The following is a 6,530-nucleotide window of genomic DNA, read 5'->3' as shown; positions in this document are numbered from 1 at the left end:
TAAGGAATTCACCCACCTCAGCCTCCCGAGTAGCTGGGATTACACGTGTGTGCCATCACTGCCTGGCTAATTTTTATATTTTTAGTAGAGACGGAGTTTCATCGTATTGGCCAGGCTGGTCTTGAACTCCTGACCTCAAATGATCCACCCACCTGGGCCTCCCAAAGTGCTGGGATTACAGGCGCCAGCTACCCGTAATTTATTATATCATATGTCACCAATTCTCCAGTTTCCCCAACATTTGTTTCAAATTGCTACCTCTGTTAAAGGTGCTTTGTCTAAAATTAGGGTAAAAGCTAAAGTCCTCACAGTGGGCCACAAGGCTTTGCCTGATGTGGCCTCCTCTCCCTTTCTTTACTCCTCAGGCTTTTCCCTTGCTTGCTCTACTGTCATCTTGGGCTCTGTGCAGTTCTTGAACCAGGCCAGGCCAGGCCACTCCTACCTTAGGGGTGAGGGCTTCTTCCCTGGTGGTCTCTCTTTCTGGAATGCCTGCTCCCTAGACATCCCCATGGCTCATTCCAGCCACTCCAAGTTTTTGTTCAGATGTTACTTTCTCAATGAAGCCCGTTCTGAAGAACCTATTTCAAACTGCAGCTGCCCCAGCTCTGTTTTCCCTATTTTTTTTTTTTTTTTTGAGACAAGGACTTTTTCTGTCACCCGTGCTAGAGTGAAACCTCTACTCCATGGCTCACCGTAGCCTCCAACTCTCCAGCTCATGTGATCCTCCCAACTCCGCCTCCCAAGTAGCTAGAATTATAGATGCACACCACCATGCCCAGGCAATTGAAAAAATTTTTTTGTAAAGATGGGTTCTTGCTATGTTGCTCAGGCTAGTCTTGAACTCCTGGGCTCAAGTCATTCTCCCACCTCAGCCTCCCAAAGTGCTGGGATTACAAGCATGAGCCACTGTGTCTGGCCTTCCCTACTGTATTTTCTATAGCACTTATGACATTTTAACATACTACATTTCTTTATTTTGATATATAAGATAATGTTCACCCAGGCTGGAGTGTTAGGGTGCAATCTTAGCTCACGGCAGCCATGTAGCTGCAAAATGCTATACTTCTAATACTACTTACTATGTTTATTTTTTATTATCTGTCTTTCTCCCCACCATATCTACTAACCTATAGCTCCAGAAGGGCAGAGATTTTTTATTGTTTTGTTCATTATTTAATAAATATTTGTTGAATGAAGACAGCAATTCCCTGAGGTAGTTTGAATCCTAAATTAATGGCGCCATCTAGTGTTCCAAGAAGGATGTGTGAATTAACCCTGAGAGTCACATTTGCGTAAGCCATGGGAAAAACAGTACTGGTATAATCAATTCTGTTACTCTGTTTTTCACTGCCCTCTGTGGCTCTGAAAATATTAAAATGTTTTCAATGATCAAACAGGTACAGGACATATTAACTTCTCTAAAAGCATTTTTTTTGAGACAGGTTATTGCTGTCACCCAGGCTGGAGTGCAGTGGCAAGATCATGGCTCACTGTAGCCTCAACCTCCTGGGCTCAAGCAATCCTCCCACTTCAGCCTCGAGTAGCTGGGACTATAGGCATGTGTCACCACACCTGGCTAATTTTTATTATTTATTTATTTTTGTGTGTTTTTTTTCTGAGACGGAGTTTTGCTCTTGTTGCCCAGGCTGGTGTGCAATGACCCAATCTCAGCTCACTGCAACCTCTGCCTCCCAGGTTGAAGCGATTCTCCTGCCTCAGCCTCCCGAGTAGCTGGGATTACAGACATGTGCCACCATGTCCAGCTAATTTCGTATTTTTAGTAGAGATGGGGTTTCTCCATATTAGTCAGGCTAGTCTCAAACTTCTGACCTCAGGTAATACACCTGCCTCGGCCTCCCAAAGTACTGGGATTACAGGCATGAGCCACCACACCCAGCTAATTTTTAAAATTTTTGTAGAGATGCTCTCTTACCATGTTTCCTGGGTTAGTCTCAAACTCCTAGGCTCAAGCAATCCTCCCGCCTCAGTCTCCCAAAATGTTGGGATTACAGGTGTGAGCCACCACCCCCAGCTTAAGAGCAATTTTTTTTCCCACTGAGTTGACTGTTCCTTCTAGAATTCCTGTGTGAGGTAAGCATCATGAAAGTCTTCTTTTACCTTTGGGGCACCTCCACCCCCTTACTGCCAAAAAAAAAAAACCCTCTAAAAAACCTCAAAGTGGCAATAATCTTGGCTCTTTTGATAATTGTTTTGGTATAATTCTCCTCCAACATTTCAAAGTACATATTTATTGATTTTGAAATTTCAGTTTTGGCCTCAAAAGCCCCCAAATCCAAGTGAAAAAATATTAGCAAGGGTAACTAGTATTATTTAAAATAGCATCAGAATTCTCTAAGGTAATAAGCCCAATCTTCTGATTTAGAAAATATTGGGTTTTTAAAAAATATGATAGGGCCACAAACAAAAGCTTTCTTAAAACCATTAAAATATTTTAATATTTAATAGTTGAAAGCCAAAAAGTTAATCAGTTCATTTTTACTGAATGCTTATTGTGCTAGGAGCTACTCTGAAAGCTCATTAATCACCTTAACAACCCTATTAATGTAGGTTCTCTAGTATTAAGCTCCATTTTTCAGGTGACAGAATGGTGAAACAGAGAAGTTAAGTAACTTGACTAAAGTGACAGAGCTACTAAATAGTGGAGCCAGAATTTAAATCACAGCCCAAGCCTGTGAGTTCCTAACCATGTTCTCATCTACCTCCCTACAGAAGGGGAATGATGCTGTTTTGTGTTAAAGTTCTTGGCCTAGTGAAACAAATTAATTAATTAATGTGGTTTTCTACAAAGGAATCAAGGCAACCATAAAGAAACAAAAGCATACACAATTTTCCTAGAAATAGGTTTTTTTTTCTTTTTACAGTCAGGAGTTGAAGCTGCAGAATTGTCCCATGTTCTAAGGATGCTATGGCAATGAGCAAAAGTGACATCAAAGTCAAGGTCAAAGGCAGAAGCTAGTTTGCAGTGGCATAATGAAGAACCAGTTGGTCCTCACTGCCCTCCCACTGCTTTTTACAACCCATTGCTCAGAACTTTTTGTTCTACTTTCCAATCGTCCAAATCTTCCCCCTACTCTGCTACTGGCTGTCATGTTTTAAAATAGATTAAATGACTCACGTTCCCAAATTACCAATTTTCTTGAAATCTGCTATTTTCTGAATCTGTTTTATCTCAGCCAGGTATTAAAACAATAATTGAATTATCTGTTAAAGTTAGTCCTATTAAGGAGTGATTTACTAGGTAACACCCAGAATTTTTTTGCATTATACATTGTACTCTTAAAAAGGAGTATGACTTTCCCAGAATTTTAGAATGATGGAGTCTTTCAGAGAATATTTGTGAGCAGGTGGTTTCCAGGCTCATTAACCTGGAAATGATGTCCCTCTCACCATCCTCACGTGGAACCTAGGATTCCTTTTCTAAATGTTTGCTTGACTCTTTACTTTTTGTTAATTCTCTTTTTTTTCTTTAGACTGCGTCTTGCTTTGTCACCCAGGTGGGAGTGCAGTGGTGTGATCTCAGCTCACTGCAACTTCCTCCTCCTGGATTCAAGCAATTCTCCTGCCTCAGCCTCCCGAGTAGCTGGGATTACAGGCACCCACCACTATGCTTGGCTAATTTTTGTATTTTTAGTAGAAACGGGGTGTCACCATGTTGGCCAGGCTGGGGTCTTGAACTCCTGACCTCAGGTGATCCACCCGCCTTGGCCTCCCAAAGTGCTGGGATTATAGGTGTGAGCCACCACGCCCAGCTAATTTTTAAATTTTTTGTAGAGACGCTGTCTTAGCATGTTGCCCAGGTTAGTCTCAAACTCCTGGGCTCAAGCAATCCTCCCACCTTGACTTCCCAAAGTGCTAGGATTATAGAATGAGCCACTGTGCCCACCTGAGTCTTTAAATTTTTAAAATACAAAGTGATTTGGGAAAGAGAAATATCTATTCTCCATCTTGGATAGAGTTTTTCCTCACGTGGTTTGTATGTTACCCTCTTCAGACTTTACTGGAGAGATTCCCAGCCCTAACTCTGACCTACTACACCAAAATCTTCCAGCAAGGCTCAGGAATCTGTATTCTAACGATGTTCCCAGATGATTTTTATGTGTGTGTAAGTTTGGAAACCACTGACCTAAAGGATAATTTTTAAAAGTAAAGCAACAGCATCATTTGGATTATGGATTACTTCCTATTACAGATCACACACCAGAACTTCAAGGAATATCAGGTAAAAACCTAATTATAAGACCAAATATAATTTTAGGAGACTAATAATTAACAACTCTATTTACAAGACTGCATGTCCTTTTGTTGTAAATTATACGTGTGAAATGTCTCAAGGTATACATGTGAAACATCTCAAAGAAATCTTTGGTGGATGTTGTTTAATCCTGACTTGCCTTCCATAAAATTAACCAGTTATTGCCCAAAGTTTTTACTACCCACAAATGAGTCTCCAGTAACCCCTAAGGCAGTCTCTGAACAAGCCTAATTTCCTGTATAAAAGAAAACTGGCTTAAAATGAACTGAGTTTGGGCCACTCACCCCAGTAATCCCAGCACTTTGGGAGGCCGAAGTGGGAGGATCACAAGGTCAAGAGATGGAGACCATCCTGGCCAACATGGTGAAACCCTGTCTCTACCAAAAATACAAAAACTAGCCGAGCGTGGTGGCATGCGCATGTAGTCCCAGCCACTCGGGAGGCTAAGGCAGGAGAACTGCTTGAAGCTGGGAGGCAGAGATCGCAGTGAGTCAAGATCACGCCACTGCACTCCAGCCTGGTGACAGAGCGAGATTCCGTCTCAAAAAAAAAAAAAGAAATGAACTGAGTTTGGTTAACTGTACAAAACTTAGGCTGATTAAACTTAAACTGGTTATCTGTAGGGCCGTGGGGCCCTGCAGGGTCGTGGGGTGTCCTTTATGCTGTGCTGAGGTGCAGGATCCGAGAAGCAAAGAGACAGGACACTGAAGAACTGGTGAAGAGTATCTGGACTCGGGGGGCCATGCCACCTGTAAGTGGAGGTCGGCGAGACTCCCAAATGCCCAGAAGCATCTGTATTTATTAGGTACAAGCAGGGGGCAGGGTCATGAGTGAGATCACCATCTATAGGCTTAGTAATAAGGCATACATAATCATGTGAGTCACAAGCAAGGGGGCTACCCCATTATGTCACTTGGGCAGAGGTGGGCCATGCGCAGTAGGGGGCATGCTGTGTGCAGTAGTAGAGGGTCGTGTACAGAAAAGGGGTCCACCCCCATTAGGTCACTGAGGCAAAGAGGTGGGCAGTGTGCGATAGGTGTCGTGGGCAACACTTCTTATCAGGGGGCTGGAGACTTCAAAGGATTTCTAATAGAAGGATGTTGTAAGCCAATGCAGTGGGAGCTGACAGACTTGCGCTCTTCTCTTAAGATATTCATGGGAGAATATTTGAGCTAGCACAGAATTGAGAAAAGACTGACAGGGTGTACAGTCACCGTGACCGGTCACACCAGAGGGGTTCTTCTCCCTCGGTTATTTCCAGGATCTCAGGCCTGAGGCCTACTTTCCACAGGAAATGGATGCAAGGTACTACAACTTCTTTATCAGGAGCAGAGGCTCTTGCTCCAAGCCTGCCATACAGCGTATGCCCTTTCAGGCAGGGATGCCACCACCTGGGTCTTTGGTTCTTGTCCTGGTCTAGCTGTTTTCCCATGTACTGCTTCTGTTCTGTGACTGCTCTAGGCATTCCTCCTACTACAAACCACTATATGGTTATATGGAAGGATTTTATAAATCAGCACTAAATGTGTCAGTACAGCTCTGACTATAATACCTATATGATGATTATATAGAAAGATTATATAGAACTAAGTATGCTAGATATAAGTATTAAGTATGATTATATAAGCTGGATATATGTAAGCTGTAAGTTATACTGCAGGTATTCTATAAACTAATATATGATCATATTTAAAGGATTATATAAAGGAAATAGCTGAGTAATAACACTGTAAACTAAGATATTCTTCAGACACTAATTGTGTGTGGGGTCTGGACAGTTCTCCTTCCTCTGTGCCCCTGGGGGGTGTTACCCACAGTTATCAAAAAGGACTGTGAATTCTGCAGCTTTGGAGATGTTTTAACCTAGGAAATACAACCAAATTTTTGGATGAGCAGGGTATACAGTGACCTAACGCTAGAGAATCCAAATAGAAGGTTAAAACTGGATTCTAGTCCAAATAGGTTAAAACTAGATTTGACTAAACCTACCTCTCCATCCAATTGAATGTGAACCTGCTTTTTTTTGTTATTTTATAACCAGAATTCCTTGCCATTCTGCGATAATGTAATGGCCTCCTGAGAATCCTTTATAGAAACACAGTTTATATGTGCATAACATACTAAAAAGGAAACCATTTAACTTGATAATACCACACCCAGATAATTCAGATACCTAATAAAATTTTTCATTGGAATTATTTGGTTTGGCCAAGTTAATTGGGTAACAAGTACTTTTCTTTTTTTTTTTTTTTTTTTT

The sequence above is a fragment of the Cebus imitator genome, unplaced genomic scaffold (assembly GCF_001604975.1).
Source record: "Cebus imitator isolate Cc_AM_T3 unplaced genomic scaffold, Cebus_imitator-1.0 Scaffold48, whole genome shotgun sequence".
NCBI classification, from domain to species: Eukaryota; Metazoa; Chordata; class Mammalia; order Primates; family Cebidae; genus Cebus; species Cebus imitator.
This window is presented reverse-complemented; position numbering follows the sequence as displayed.